The sequence below is a fragment of the Hyperolius riggenbachi genome, chromosome 6 (genome assembly GCF_040937935.1).
Source record: "Hyperolius riggenbachi isolate aHypRig1 chromosome 6, aHypRig1.pri, whole genome shotgun sequence".
Taxonomy (NCBI): domain Eukaryota; kingdom Metazoa; phylum Chordata; class Amphibia; order Anura; family Hyperoliidae; genus Hyperolius; species Hyperolius riggenbachi.
The window spans coordinates 203088184-203104953 of record NC_090651.1 but is presented as its reverse complement, the minus strand read 5'-3'; the positions used below and the strand labels follow the sequence as shown (position 1 = coordinate 203104953).

The 16770-nt window shown below is 46.0% G+C and overlaps 1 protein-coding gene across 7 annotated transcripts in view; it reads right to left on the bottom strand.

Annotated features, from left to right (window-relative positions):
* FAM118B (family with sequence similarity 118 member B) overlaps positions 1-16770 on the bottom strand; it is a 167643-nt gene that overhangs the window by 114713 nt on the left and 36160 nt on the right. For all 7 annotated transcript variants that reach the window (XR_011022084.1, XM_068240307.1, XM_068240309.1 and 4 more), the window contains exon 2: positions 1713-1827. The gene's annotated coding sequence lies outside the window, so the exon portion shown is untranslated. The remainder of the gene's footprint in view (positions 1-1712; positions 1828-16770) is intronic.

Below are 16770 nucleotides of genomic sequence, written 5' to 3'. Positions count from 1 at the left end.
AATCCCAACGTGATCTTGGCCAAAATGCTACATGCAGCGCGTTTACTATTCATACACATTGCAAACGCTGCAGTGAGAATGCTCCCATAGTGATACGGTGTAAACAACACTTTACTGATCGCCAGGGTACAGGCACCCATTAGTGATGAAGGGGTGGGTGGGGGGGTGACAAATTACGCATGGGAGGAGACTGGTAGGGGGTCCCTCAGTCGTTGAGACATCGAGCGTCGTTACCGCCACAACCCAACTGAGCCGTTTCGAGCGAGATCTTTCCAGCAAGCCGGATCAATCGTTTTGATCAATTTCATCCGGAAATTAATCGAAATGACGATCAGGTGGTCATGTTACAGCATTGATCTCTGCCAGATTCCATCTTCATGATGGAGTCTGCCGGATATTGAAGCTGCAAATCGAGTAATGTATGGGCACCTTAAAGGGACACTTAAGCCAGGAATAAAAAAATCAGTTTTATTTTCCTGGGACATCTACCAGCCCCCTGCAGCCGTCCAGTGCCTTTGCAGTCACTCACGGAGCCTCAAGTCCCTCCCCTCCAGCTAGTTTTGGTTTCACCGACAGGCCTGGCCACACGTATTTTTCTTCACGTTTCCGTCCTCAATAGCGTCCTGCGCCTGTGCAGGACGCTATTGAGAATGGGAACATGAAGGATACGCGTGGCCAGGCCTGCGCAGGTGCAGAAAGCCTGCCGGCTCCCTGTCAGCGAAAATGAAACTAGCTGGCAGCAGGGGACTGGAGGCTCCGCAAGTGACTGCAAGGGCACTGGACGGCTGCAGGGGGCCGGTAGAAGCCCCAGGCAAGTAAAACTGTTTTTTTTTTTCATTCCTGGCTTAAGTGTCCCTTTAAATGACATCTGAAGCAAGAGGGATATGGAGACTGGCATATTTATTTCCATTTAAACAATACCAGTTGCCTGGCTATCCTGCTGATCCTCTGCCTATAATATTTTTAGCCACAGACCCTGAACAAGAATATGTACAGCAGGTGTTTCAGACATTGTCAGATCAGGCAAGATTAGCTGCATGCTTGTTTCTGGTGTTATTCAGACACTACTGCAGCTAAATAGACCAGCAGGGCTGCCAAGCTACTGATATTGTTTAAAAAAAAAATATGGCAGCTTCCACAGTCTTCTCACTTTAGTTGTCCTTTAAGCCTCATAGCCTAGCTTACTTACCAAGATGAAAGATATCCCTGTGAACTTTACCTATTGTTATATTCCGTATACAGGGAAACAAAAAAATAATAATATCCTCTCAGGAGTGCCACAATACCTACATAGACTTTATACTAGTAAAAGGATATATATAGTAAAAAACTGAAGAAACTTGAAGAATTTATATGCAAAAATACAAAAGATTTTTATTAAAGACAACACTTGTGCAAAAATGTTTACAGAAAGTATCCGTCAGAAAACATTTTCCATAGCAAAGAATGGCAAAAATGCATCAGTTGATAACATCAAGATTAGTGCAGTTGTACGCATTGAGTCGACAACGTCGACTTGTTTCGGGATATACCCTTCATCAGGCCTCCACAAATAGACAAATCTGTATAGTTAACACATGTTCTTAATAAACATCTGGACAACATGAAGCCAGGTATAACCACTCATCCAATTTTCAAACACGGGAACCGCACATGACAGGAGCTGGAGGAGAATGACCTCTTTACCTATTGTTACCCAAATGCACTGTTACCTTTAGTTTTGACCCAAATCCACTTCCAGCCTGCTGCTTCTCTTTGATGTCACAAAGTTACCATGTGATAGGAATGCTTTTCACAGCTCAGTGCTGAAAGAAGGTCGTCCTTTTGCTATGAAATAAAAAAAAAAGAGAAACATTAACTTTCACTTCCTTGCTTGTATTGTCTTATCTGCACATCGAAGAGGCAATGAGGCTCAGTTATGAGCAAAAATGGAGACAATAGCCTAAAGCAGCAAATCAGAATTTATTTTGCGTTCCACAGCTAATCCACTAGACTACCAGGGGAAGCTATGAGGGTGTGGGGGCCCAGACCACTAAACCTCTAGGGAAAGCTATAGAGGTATGGAGGGACAGTTAGGCTACCAGGGAAAGCTATAAGGACCAACAAGAAAGAAGCTACAGGCACTGTCTGTTTCATACGAAGGCAGAGTTTTATTCACAACGTTTGATTAAAAGTTACATTAGCATGTGGTGGCAGTGCACACATTCCTCTGCATTTGTTTACCGTGATTAAGAGGCTCACCGTTCCCTCGAAAAGTTGGATTTATAATATGCAGCAATTAATGACCTTAAACGCATTCACTAGAGTGCCAAACTTTACTTTCTGCTACTCCAGTTTTGGTTTGTCCAATGACTATGGTTTAAGCATCCACTAACCTTATGGACTATGTCATACAGAGTGCATAATCTCCATCTCGCTTACTTTTCCTTTTGCTCACAACTCTGCTAAAAACCAGGTCAAATGTCAACAGTGGTATTGGCAAAGTGTTCCTGGACTTGCACAATTGATACAATATCTGACCTATTTGAAATGACCAAAAAGCAGGTAAAAAAAGTAATGTAATATCTAGAGATAGATTTACTGTATCTTTCCTGTAGCTGGATAGATATTGGTTTAGGTTTCTGCTCAGGAGGGAAATCAGGGACTGTAAACATCTTTTCCCCTAGCAGCTTAAATCTCATGCCAGACATATGCACATCATATCCTGAAGACATCATAGTACTGGTGGTGCATCCACTGAAGCTACCAATATTATTATTAATTTATATAGCGCCAGCATCTTCAGTGGCACTGACCAATATACAGAATGCTGTGCTGATTAGTTCCAGCACGATCTGCTGCCAATGAGCACCTTCTGGCTTCAGTTTAATGAAGGAAATGGCAGTGCTTGTGGTCACATGCTTGTCAGCATTTGATGTACGATGTAGTTACATGCCAGCAAGAAACAGCCTCATTTCACATCTGAGTTTGGCTGTTGCCATTTTAAGATTTGCTTCCATTGGAAGGAGGCCGGTATATCATAGAAACCAAGAGGTGCGGATCAGTACTGCTGCAGGCTCTCACTGAGAGCTACTCTGAGTGGAGGAGAGATGAGCAAGGTGGAGGCGGTGCACTGACGGGGTGAGAGGCGCGGCCTGACCCGCCCCCTCACTAGGAAGTAATGTTTGAGACGCCGCGTGTGTTACGGCGTCTCTGACCGGAGTTTGGGCTGGAATCCTGCTTGGAGGCTTGGATGCGCTGCAGGAACGTTGCGGATCTATCTGCCGATCTTGCGGGAGGAAGAGAGAGACCCTGAGGGGTAAGGAGGATTGGAAGGCGGAAGACAGAATAGCGCTGGACATAAACAGCTACAGTATAAGAGGTGGTGAGCCTACAATTATCTACATATTGACGATCATCAGAAATTGGAAGCAGCAAGCTGTGTGTGTATCCTGGTGCGATTAACCAGAAATTGTGTTCCTATTTGACAAGTGCTGCAAGTCGCAACATATTGGTGGTCACAAAGTATTGATAACAGCAGACTGTGTATGTATTCTGGTACGATTGGCCAGAAGTTCTGATCTATATGACAAGTGTTGCAAGTCGATATATATTGGTGGTAACAAGGAATTGATAACAGCAGACTGTGTATGTATCCTGGTGCGATTGGCCAGAAGTTTTTTGCAAGTGTTGCAAGTGGTCATATATTGGCGGCCACAAGAAATTAATAGCAGCAAACTCTGTATGTATTTTGAGGCGATTGGCCAGAAGTTTTGATAAGCGCTGCAAATAGTTATATATTGGTGAACGCAAGAAATCGATAACAGATTGTGGGTATAGTCTGGTGCGATTGGCCAGAAGTTTTGATTATTATGACACGTGGAAGACAAAGAGGGAAGACTGACAGTTGTTCACAAACAAGAAATATTAGGAGCTTTATGGAGGTGAAATCTGGAAAGTCTGATGAAAGAGGAGAAAGAATGGAGGAGACTTCTAGTGAACCCCCTGGGGAAGATGGTGGAGCTGGTAAAAGTCCTGCAAGAAAAAAGTGAACTCTATCTGGAACTGAGGAGGAGGAGGAAGATTGGAGGGAGCTGGTGAGGTCTTTACTAGTGATGGGCGAACAGTGTTCGCCACTGTTCGGGTTCTGCAGAACATCACCCTGTTCGGGTGATGTTCGAGTTCGGCCGAACACCTGACGGTGCTCGGCCAAACCGTTCGGCCACATGGCCGAACTAAGAGCGCATGGCCGAACGTTCCCCGAACGTTCGGCTAGCGCTGTGATTGGCCGAACGGGTCACGTGGTTCGGGCCCGAACGCGCTCTGATTGGCCGAACGGTCACGTGGTTCGGGTAAATAAATACCCGAACCACGTCATATCTCCGCCATTTCTCTGTGGGTTTAGCTTTGGGTAGGCAGGCAGGGTAGTTCGCTCTCCAGCCACGCTAGCCAGGGTCCCCCCCAGTCATTGTGTGTCGCTGCTGGGAACAGTAGTACACCGCTCGCTCAGCCACACTATATAGCATTCTGTTTACTGCCACTCTGTGTACCTCGCTCAGCCACACTATATAGCATTCTGTTTACTGTTCTGTGTCTGCTGGGAATAGTAGTACACCGCTCGCTCAGCCACACTATATAGCATTCTGTTCACTGTTCTGTGTCTGCTGGGAATAGTGGTACACCGCTCGCTCAGCCACACTATATAGCATTCTGTTTACTGTTCTGTGTCTGCTGGGAATAGTGGTACACCGCTCGTTCAGCCACACTATATAGCATTCTGTTTACTGTTCTGTGTCTGCTGGGAATAGTGGTACACCGCTCGCTCACCCACACTATATAGCATTGTGTTTACTGTTCTGTGTCTGCTGGGAATAGTAGTACACCGCTCGCTCAGCCACACTATATAGCATTGTGTGTACTGCCACTCTGTGTACACGGCTCAGCCTGACTATATAGCATTGTGTGTACTGCCACTGTGCACCTCGCTCAGCCACGCTATATATAGCATTGTGTTTACTGCCACTCTGTGTACACCGCTCAGCCAGACTACATAGCATTGTGTGTACTGCCACTCTGTGTACACCGCTCAGCCAGACTCTATAGCATTGTGTGTACTGCCACTCTGTGTACACCGCTCAGCCAGACTATATAGCATTGTGTGTACTGCCACTCTGTGTACACCGCTCAGCCAGACTATATACCATTGTTTACTGACACTCTGTGTACACCGCTCAGCCAGACTATATACCATTGTTTACTGACACTCTGTGTACACCGCTCAGCCAGACTATATACCATTGTTTACTGACACTCTGTGTACACCGCTCAGCCAGACTATATACCATTGTTTACTGACACTCGGTGTACACCGCTCAGCCAGACTATATACCATTGTTTACTGACACTCTGTGTACACCGCTCAGCCAGACTATATACCATTGTTTACTGACACTCTGTGTACACCGCTCAGCCAGACTATATACCATTGTTTACTGACACTCTGTGTACACCGCTCAGCCAGACTATATACCATTGTTTACTGCCACTCTGTGTACATGGCTCAGCCAGACTATATAGCATTGTGTGTACTGCCACTCTGTGTACACCGCTCAGCCAGACTATATAGCATTGTTCACTGCCACTCTGTGTACACGGCTCAGCCAGACTATATAGCATTGCGTACTCTGCCAGTCAGTGTGTATATTGCTGGGATCAGTAATACTCCACTCACCGTCAACCACTATATGAGCTCACCATGAGTTCCTCAGAGACCTCCGCTGTGAGCAGCACTCCCAACAACAGCAACAGCCAACGCCCCACGCAAGCTATAACATCCACCCCAGCAGCCAGTGGTCAGCAGCAGCCCTCCCCGGAGGAGAACGTTGTGTCCATCGGTCCGGCGCCAGAGCGATTAATGAGGGCTGCCATTGAGGGGATGATGGGGCCTGATGTGGAGGAGGAGGTCGGGCTCAGGCCAGCATCCCAAGTTAATGTTGAGGACGATGAGGGGTCTGTGACTGTGTCTGGGGATGTTGGGGTGGCAGAGGTGGTGGGTGGGTCAGACTCAGGAGAAGAGTTGTATGATGAGGATGATGATCGGGACCATCTGTATGTGCCTCAGAGTCCGACCCCGGAAAACATGTTGTATCGTGTGTTTAGGTACTAAAATCTGCGTTCCCAGTAGTGTTGGGCGAACAGTGTTCGCCACTGTTCGGGTGCTGCAGAACATCACCCCGTTCGGGGTGACTATATAGCAGACTATATAGCATTGTGTTTACTGCCACTCTGTGTACACGGCTCAGCCACACTATATAGCATTGTGTTTACTGCCACTCTTTGTCTGCTGGGAACAGTAGTACACCGCTCACCCGCCACTGTATAGCATTGTGCTCTGTGTCGCTGCTGGCAATAGTGGTACACCGCTCACCCACCACTGTATAGCATTTCTGTACTGCCACTGTACTGCTGCCAGTCAGCGTGTACTGTAAGGATAAGTGAAATGAGGAAGAAATCCGGTGAAAGAGGGAGGGGCAAGGGAAGAGGTGTTTCCCCTGACGGTTGTGCTGGGGAGCTGTACTCCACGGCGGCGGCCCCCCACAATGACATATGACGAGTTTGAGGAGATGGAAGAGGAGGGTATGGACAATGTGGACATAGACCCAGATTTTGTTTGTGAACGAGAACATCGCCGTCGTAGCAGCAGCACAGATGAGTCTGTTGAAGAACCCACTGCTGCACGAGTTCGCCTTGTGCCACAAGGTAGGCGGCGCGCAATTTCAGGCACCACAAGCGTGGAAGTTCAAGTGAGAGGCAAAAGAGGCGCAAACAGAAATCGCCAGCAAGGCAGGTGCTCCAAATTCTGGGCTTTCTTTGAAGACTGCACTGAGGATGTTACCATGGCGATTTGCAAGGTGTGCAAGACCCGCCTGAGCAGGGGGAAAAGTATTAACAACCTCTCCACCACCAGCATGAGCCGCCACATGCTATCCAAACATCCCACTCTGTGGGCAAACGCGGCAGGACAGGGTACCACCAGCAACACTGCCTCCCTTGGGTTCACCAGACTCACCACCAGACCCGCCTCAGCAGCAGCAGTAGCCCAGCCATTGCGTGGTTCAAAACATTCCAAAAAATCAGATGACGCTGACACTGTCACTTTCCGGAGTAGTGCTCTTGAGGTCTCCCAGTGTTCATCAAACACAACAACCAACAGCCCTTCGTTGTGCAGCCCTACGGTTCAGTTGTCTGTCTCGGAGATGTTTGAGCGCAAGAGGAAATTGCCAGCAAATGACCCCCGGGCCGTGGCAGTAAGAGCCAGCATAGCCAAGCTTCTGGCCTGCGAAATGCTGCCATATCGAGTGGTGGAGACAAACAGCTTCAAGGGCATGATGTCAGTGGCCATCCCACGTTACGTGGTTCCCAGCCGCTACCACTTTGCGCGCTCTGCAGTGCCTGAGTTGCATGAGCACGTGGTCAGCAAAATAACCCGAAGCTTGAAGAATGCCGTTGCCTGCAAGGTTCACGTATCCGCCTCTCCACAGAAAATGCAGACCGTCTGACTCAAATTAAAATGAATCAATCCTGGATTGGAAATGACTACGCAACACTCCAGGACCCCAACCAAGTAACATGACCAATGAACATCTGGGATGGTTTAGCGTTTCCGGTCCCTGTTTATTGAACCTCTCATCTGTATTACATTTATGACTGCATGGCGGCAAAAAGCATTGCTGCTATATCCGCACGCTTTTTGTCCTCATGCAAGGCCTGGGTTGTTGTGTCTCAAAAAGCATGGCCTTCTCCTCCTGCGCCTGCTCCTGTTCCATCACGTGTGCTGCTGCTGCTGGGTTAGCGTTTCCGGTCCCTGTTTATGGAACCTCTCATCTGTATTACATTTATGACTGCATGGCGGCAAAAAGCATTGCTATATCCGCACGCTTTTTGTCCTCATGCAAGGCCTGGGTTGCGTCTCAAAAAGCGTGGCCTTCTCCTCCTGCGCCTCCTCCTGTTCCATCACGTGTGCTCTGTGCTGCTGCTGCTGCTGGGTTAGCGTTACCGGTCCCTGTTTATTGAACCTCTCATCTGTATTACATTTATGACTGCATGGCGGCAAAAAGCATTGCTATATCCGCACGCTTTTTGTCCTCATGCAAGGCCTGGGTTGCGTCTCAAAAAGCGTGGCCTTCTCCTCCTGCGCCTCCTCCTGTTCCATCACGTGTGCTCTGTGCTGCTGCTGCTGCTGGGTTAGCGTTACCGGTCCCTGTTTATTGAACCTCTCATCTGTATTACATTTATGACTGCATGGCGGCAAAAAGCATTGCTATATCCGCACGCTTCTTGTCCTCATGCAAGGCCTGGGTTGTTGTGTCTCAAAGCGTAGCCTTCTCCTCCTGCGCCTCCTCCTGTTCCATCATGTGTGCTCTGTGCTGCTGCTGCTGCTGCTGGGTTAGCGTTACCGGTCCCTGTTTATTGAACCTCTTATCTTTATTACATTTATGACTGCATGGCGGTAAAAAGCATGCTATCTGCACGCTTCTTGTCCTCATGCAAGGCCTGGGTTGTTGTGTCTCAAAGCGTGGCCTTCTCCTCCTGCGCCTCCTCCTGTTCCGTCACGTGTGCTCTGTGCTGCTGCTGCTGCTGGGTTAGCGTTACCGGTCCCTGTTTATTGAGCCTCTTCTCTTTATTACATTTATGACTGCATGGCGGCAAAAAGCATTGCTGCTATATCCGCACGCTTCTTGTCCTCATGCAAGGCCTGGGTTGTTGTGTCTCAAAAAGCGTGGCCTTCTCCTCCTGCGCCTCCTCCTGTTCCATCACGTGTGCTGCTGCTGCTGCTGGGTTAGCGTTACCGGTCCCTGTTTATTGAACCTCTTATCTTTATTACATTTATGACTGCATGGCGGTAAAAAGCATGCTATCCGCACGCTTCTTGTCCTCATGCAAGGCCTGGGTTGTTGTGTCTCAAAAAGCGTGGCCTTCTCCTCCTGCGCCTCCTCCTGTTCCATCACGTGTGCTGCTGCTGCTGCTGGGTTAGCGTTACCGGTCCCTGTTTATGGAACCTCTTCTCTTTATTACATTTATGACTGCCTGGCGGTAAAAACCATGTTACCTGTGCAAAGAAACATGACATTTTCAGCATTTAAAAGACAATTTTTCCTTTGAAACTTTACAATCAATTTTCTCAAAAACTATAAGCTCTTTTTGCTAAATTTTTTTCCCTCTTGTACCCACTCCCAAGGTGCACATACCCTGTAAATTTGGGGTATGTAGCATGTAAGGAGGCTTTACAAAGCACAAAAGTTCGGGTCCCCATTGACTTCCATTATGTTCGGAGTTCGGGTCGAACACCCGAACATCGCGGCCATGTTCGGCCTGTTCGGCCCGAACCCGAACATCTAGATGTTCGCCCAACACTAGTCTTTACCAACCTTATCTGATATGGAAGTTTTGATTGCATGTTTGGAAAAATCGTTCCATATGGAAATGGTGATTAAAAATGAGATGATGAATATAGGTCAGAGAGTAGCAGTTGTGGAGAGTAGAGCAGAAAAAGTGGAACAAACGGTGTCTGAAGTTTCTTCCCAGATTAATTTGCATAATAAACAGTTTGATGAGATGTCTCAATTGGATGATTTTGAGAATCGGAATAGAAGGCAGAATATAAGAATAAAATGGCTCTCTGAGAGTGTGAAGGCAGATGATTTGAAAGAGTCAGTTTTGAAGATTTTCCATATTCTTTTGAATAATGACAAAATTATTGAAATTGAGAGAGTGCATAAGTCATGGAGTCCTAAAAAGACTGATCCTAAGGGCTCGTTTCCACTATCGCGAATCCGCATGCGTCCAACGCATGTGGATTCGCACATGTAATGCAAGTGGATGGGCCTGTTTCCACTGTAGCGTTGTTGAGGTGCGTTTTTTTCAGCGGTGAAAAAACGCACAAAAGAGCCGCAGAATTCGCCTGCGAGTGGAATGCATGCAAATCGCATGCAATGTATTTAATAGGGAAATTGCATGCGGTTTCCCCATGCGTTTTTTGCCGCGAATTCGCATAGGTACCAATGTAAATTCACACAGGCAGTGACATGGTTAAAATCGCATATACCCTCATCTATGCGAATTCGCATGCAAATTCGCGGCAAAAAACGCATGGGGAATCGCATCCTTGAGAGGACAATTGGGTTTTTTTTTTCTGATGTGTTATTTTTTTCTTGTTTTGGATTTTTCATATTTTTTTCACCTTCTAGTCTCCTCTAAACAATTAATGGAGATTATGTTTCATAGAAGGGTGATAATTTAAGGATTCTCTCCTATAATGTTAAGGGTCTTGGTTCTCCAGTGAAGAGAGGAAAATTATGGATGGAGTTGCATAGACTCAAACTTCAAATCCTTTTTTTTTTGCAGGAAACTCATTTTTGTGGAGATAAGATGCCTGGTATGCCCTTGTCCATATTTGATAGGTGTTTTTTTTTCCGATTAAAAAGGCTAAAGGAGTTGCAATAGCAGTAAGTAAGACATGTCTGTTTGTATTTTTAGATAAAAAGAGTGATGAGATGGGTAGGTTTATCTTTTTGAAGGGACAATTAATGTGTCAAGTATATACTTTTGTTAATATCTATGCACCTAATGAATCACACGCTGTTTTTTTCAGATTGGTGCTTGAACAACTTGAGGGGTTCAGGGAGGGATGTTTGGTTTTTGGAGGGGATTGTAATTGGGTCTCTGAGCCTAAAATGGATGCGTCATCTGGTTCCAGGAGTATTACGGCAGTAGCGAAAAAAATCTATCAAAAAGATTTTTCAGTGTTCATCGTATAGATGTATGGAGAGCACTTTTTCCTTCTGTGAAGGATTATTCATTTTTTTTCGGATATGCACAAAATATATACAAGGATAGACATTCTGTTTTTGGATCAATATTTTTTGGATAGAGTAAAAGGGGCAGATATAGGAAATAGAACTATTTCAGATCATGCTACTGTGTGGTTTGATTTGGATCTGAGGATAAGAAATAGGCGTGATTGGCATTGGAGACTCAATTGCAACCTTCTGGATGATACAGAAGTTAAAGATAAGATAAAAAAAACATTAGCGGAGTATTTTAAGGACAACAAATTGGTTGATATGGACAAGGGCATCGTATAGTCGGCCCATAAGGCGGTGGTAAGAAGGGTCTTTATTTCTTTGGGAGCCAAAATAAGAAAGAGTATAATGGTAAAATTAAAGAATTATCGGAAATAGAAAAATTGGAATTAGAACATAAGAATTCACTCGATCAAAAGGCACTAGATAGTTTGAACAGGGCAAGGATTAAATTGTCAGAACTATTAGAGAGTAGACGGAGCGAAAAAAATAGAATTTATTCTGCCAAATGGTTTGAGCATGCAAATAAGAGTGGGAGGTTGTTGGCAAGGGCATTAAAAGGTCAAAGGAAAAGTACAGTTTTTTCCGCCGTATAAGACGCTCCGGAATATAAGACGCACCCAAGTTTGGAGGGCAAAAAAATACTAAACCTGATGCGTCCATATTCCAGGAGCATCTTGTACATGTCCTTCTGTGTGTCCTCATGTGTGCTCCTGTGCCCCCCATATCCCCATGTGTCCTTCTGCAGGGACGGATCTAGGGGGGGGGGGGCAAGCGGGTATCTTGCCCCAGGCACAGTTTGTTGAATTCTTAGAATGGCGGCAAAATGAATGGCAGTTTAGGCACCAAAATGTGACCTTTCGGCGCCAAGACTTGACCTTGCCCCAGGCGCAGCTTGGTCTTGATCCGTCCCTGTCCTTCTGTGTGTCCTCATGTGCCCCCATGTGTCCTCATGTGCCCTGTGTGTCCTCATGTGCCCCCATGTGTCCTCCTGTGCCCCCCATGTGTCCTCCTGTGCCTCCATGTGTCCTCATGTGCCCCCCATGCGTCCTCATCAGTGTTCTCCCCAGAATTTCTAACCAGCCGGGTGGCATGAAAAAGTAGCCGGGTGGGGAAGTAAGGTCACGTTGGGTGGAGTTGGAGGGTGATGCTGGGTGCCACTACTAGGTAGGGAGGGGCAGGGTGGATCGTGTTGGGTGCTACTTGGTAGGAAGGAGTGTAGGTGGATTATGCTGGGTGCTTTTGAATGAGGAAGTGGGTAAGGAGGAAACACACTGGGAACTACTGATGAGAAGTTACACTGGATGATCTCGCATGCACACAAGCATGATGTACACATGCTTGTTGCTTGTCTATGTGCTAAACAGCATGTACTACAGAGGGGAAAAAAGGACTGGGAAAGAAAAAACAAGGAGGAATGTGTGAGAGACAAAGGGAAATGTGTGAGAGGGAGAGACAGACTAAAGGTAGAAGAAAACCTATGTATATCAGTGTGGAAAAGGAAGGGGGGGCAATAAAAAAAACAATGTGTGGGTCAGAGAGGAGAGGATTGCAAGCAGTACCATCTAAATATGAATGTAATACAAGAATGCAGCACTCTCACAGCTCCTGTAACTTGCACAGCACACTGCAGGTCTGCAGACAGGTTTACATCAATGTAACATCTCGGAGCAGAGCAGTTGGGGGAAGGACAGCAATAGGAGCTGTAAAAATGTCTGTCTCCTCTCCTCCCAGCAAAGTGCATCTGAAAGGGGGGCATAGAGGTGACGCTACACCAGGCACAGCAGCAGAGGCAGCTAATGGCCATCAGTCACCACCTTACCAGGGATAAACAGATAGCCATCTGCCCTGCAATGCTGTCTCCCCGGCATGAGCGAGCGCTGCGCCACACTCTTCCCTGTGCTCTGACATCTGACCTGCGAGGCTGGAGGTGAGGCTGGAGCACATGCTGGGAAGTTTGCTGCGATGTGAAGACTTGCTGGAGGAAGGAAGAGAGCCCGTCTTCTGCATAATAGTCATGCAGATCGGGATGGGATTCACTAGCTCCAGCTCCTTTGAAGTTCCCGCGGTGCCTTTGTAACTTCAGTTACCAGGCTCTCCCCGCCCCTCTACATCACGGCTATGCAGGAGCTGAGGGGAGGGCGGAGATAGTGTAAGTGACAGCGGCTGGCTCCAATAACACAGCCGCTGCTCACTGCATTGAATGTGGAGGAAGAAAATCTGATGCACGCTGTAACCACAGGCGGGCGGGAAGCTGAGACCAGCCGGGCGCTCCGCCCGGGTAATAGGCTCTGGGGAGAACACTGCTCATGTGCCCTCCATGCCCTCCTGTGGCCCCTAATGTGTCCTGTGTACCCTCATTTGCTCCTTATGTCGCCTTCTGTGCCCCCATGTGTCCTCGTGTGCTCCTGTGCCTGCCTTCCTCCCTCCCGCTCGAGTCTCCTGGCCCCCCTGGGTAGTGTCAATAGCGGCAACTTACCTTTAACATGCTCTCGCGCCGATCCCAGATCACTGGGCTGCCCCCCGCTAGCGTACTCTGTCTCCCCCTTGCGTAGCTGCCCCCCCGGGTGTTGGAATAAGTAGCGACAGCTTACCTCCGCAATGTGCCCGCGATGACTGCAGACATCCGTCTCCCCAGCACTTCGCGCTCTAGTGACTGGCTTGAACTGATGACGCACAGTTCAAGCCAGTCACTAGAGCACAAAGTGCCGGGGAGACAGATGTCTGCAGTCATCGCGGGCACATTGTGGAGGTAGGCTGCCGCTACTTATTCCGACACACGGGGGGGGGCAGATACACAAGGGGGAGGCAGAGTATGCTAGCGCGGGGCAGTGCAATGATCTGGGATCGGCGCGGTAGCATGTTAAAGGTAAGGCCAGGAGACTCAAGCGGGCGGGAGGGAGGAAGGCAGACACGGGGGAGCAGGCACTGAAAGGCAGCGGGTCAGCGGTTCTGTATCAGCGGGCATTCGTAAATCGGGGATTCCCTGCCTTTGCCGTATAAGACGCAGGAACTTTTTCTCCCTATTTTTGGGGGAGAAAAAGGTGTGTCTTATATGGTGAAAAATACGGTATGTATATTCCTAATATTAAGGATGATAGGGGGGTGGTCGAGCTGCAGGCGCACAAAATAGCGCATGTTTTCAAGGAATATTATTCTTCAATGTATGGCCTTCCAAAAAATGGATCTGGGGATTTTGATAAAGGGATGTGGAAATACTTAGAGGAATCTGGAATGGTCAAAATATCACAGGAAAACAGAGATACCTGTATAATGGAAAAAGAGATTAGTGAGGAGGAGGTGTTAGCTATGATAAAAGCCATGAAGGTGGGTAAGTCACCGGGTCCCGATGGTTTCATAAAGCAATACTTTTCCAATTTCAGGGATGTGTTAGTGCCACCTATGTGTAGATTTTTTAATTCCCTTAAAGAGGGTAGAGTAATGCCCAAAGATGTGTTAGAGGCCCATATAACAGTTATCCATAAGAGTAGAAAAGATCCAGCTTTGTGACAAAGTTACAGGTCTATATCATTACTGAATTTAGATATAAAGATTTTTGCAAAAATTTTAGTTGAGAGAATTAAGCCATGGTTGGGATTAGTAGTTAAAGGAGATCAGGTTGGTTTTGTGCCAGGGAGGGAAGGGAGGGATAATGTGGCAAGGGCAATGGCATTATTTAAGTGGTCTTCGATGAAGGGAGTTCCCATGATGGTATTGTCGACGGATGCGGAGAAGGCATTCGACAGGGTGAATTGAGATTTTATTATGTCTGCTTTAAGATTTGTGGGATTGGGAGGGAACATGTTTAATTGGGTGGGTGCGTTGTATTCCACTCCAACTGCAAGGGTTAGAGAGAATGGTGCCCTGTCGGATGCCTTTTCCTTGTCGAATCAACGGGGGTGTCCCTTGTCACCGGTGATTTTTATTTTAACCTTGGAAGTCTTTTTGTGTACTGTTAGGAGGTCTAGGAATATCCACGGAGTTAGAGTTGGGGATTAGAAGCATAAGAGATCGGCTTTTGCGGATGATATTTTATTCTATATTTTGGAACCTATGGTGTCTTTGCCGAATTTGGTCAAGGAAATTTAGAGATATGGTATTTTTTCAAATTTCAAGATTAATATGACTAAATCTGAAACACTGAATGTGTCATTGGCACCAGGAGTTGTGAAATTGGTAGAAAGTAATTTTTCATTTCCTTTTAGGAAAGAGGCTATTAAATATTTGGGAATAACGGTACAAAGTGATTTATCGAGGCTGTACTCCCTAAATTATCTTCCATTATTAAGTTCAATTACAAAAGATCTGGAGGGATTGAATGGAAGGGGTTTTTCATGGTTTGGGTGTATAGATATTATTAAAATGAATATTTGCCTAGGCTGGTGTTCTGTATGTCCATGATTCCAATTTGTGTGCCTGCAGCTTTTTTCAGGTCTCTTAAATCAATCCTTATCAGGTTTGTTTGGCAGAACAAGCCCTCAAGATTAGCATATGAGATTTTGGTACGTCCTAAAGAAATGGGGGCATTAGGGCTTCCGGATATGAAACTTTATTATAAAGCTTGTGTAATGGTAAGACTTTTCAATTGGACGTATGGGGTGGAGGTAAGAAGTGGGTAGATAATGAAAAGGAATTGGTTGGATTGGATTTGGCAAAAGTTTTTTGGCTCCCGGGGAAATTTAGAGATCTACCAAGATGCACACCCTCTTGGATTAAAAATGTATTTAAGGCGTGGGAGGTTGTTAATAAAAAGAGGGGTTGGTCTGTGGGAATTTCCTTGATGACTCCTTTGGGGGGGAGGGGGGGGGAATTCTGTTTTCTGCCAAGGAAAGAAAGTTGGGGAGGTGTAATCTTAAGAGATATTATGAATAATGGAGAAATTAAAACTTTAACCCGGTTGCGTGAGGAATATGGTCAATTTCCATTTGATTTTTGGAGACATACTCAATTAAAACATTTTTTGGCGGAGAAGGGGAGAAGTCTTTCCATTTGTACTGAATTATCAGAATTTGAGAAATGGTTTGTGAAGGAGGCTCCTCCCATGCATCTGATATCATTTTATATAAAGAGTTGAATAAAATGAGGGAGGGAGAATTTCCTAAATATTTGAGTAGATGGGAGGAGGATGCTGGCATCTCTTTAGATGATGGGTTGAAAAGGAAGATATGTATTTTGGCTCATGCTACATCAGTTAGTTCTACAATTAGGGACATTATTTTAAATTATTGACAAGATGGTATAGAACACCAGATAGGTTGGCTACAATTTTTCAGGGGGTGAGTGATAGATGTTGGAGGGGGTGTGGAGCAAAGGGGTCTTTAATGCATTTAGTGTGGGAGTGCCCAGTAATATCAGGTTTTTGGAAGGGTGTGTTGGACTGTATTAAGAAATTATGGGAAGATTGTGGAGATTGGGACCCAGTAAAGGTATTGCTGCATGGAACATCAACGTAAATATAAGAGGTCTTTTGTTCCTCAGCTCCTGATTGCAGCTAAAAGTTTAATCCCAGTTAAAGCGGACCCAAATCAAACATTTTTTTAATTGAAAATATTTAGTTGCACCACTCTGACACATACAAAGATAAATAAACACTCCTTCAAGCCTATGAGCATTTCAGTGCATGCTCTTCTCTTTTCATAACTAGGGTTATACAGGTGGCAGCCATTAGCAATTCCTTCATTGCGGGACATCTCCTACTCCACCAGTTTGCTGGATTCTGTCCCGGCAATATGAAAGGAAGAGAGGGGTTCCTTTCAATAAATCTAAAAAAAAAATTAGATTTGTCATCATGCAGCTGAAAAAAGGTTTCTATTTATTATTTTGTATTTTATAATTTTGAAAACTGGAGAAGAGAATATGAGGATATGTTGTATTGGAATTGATATGCGAGCTGGAAATATTCTTACTTCAATAAATTATATTAAAAAAA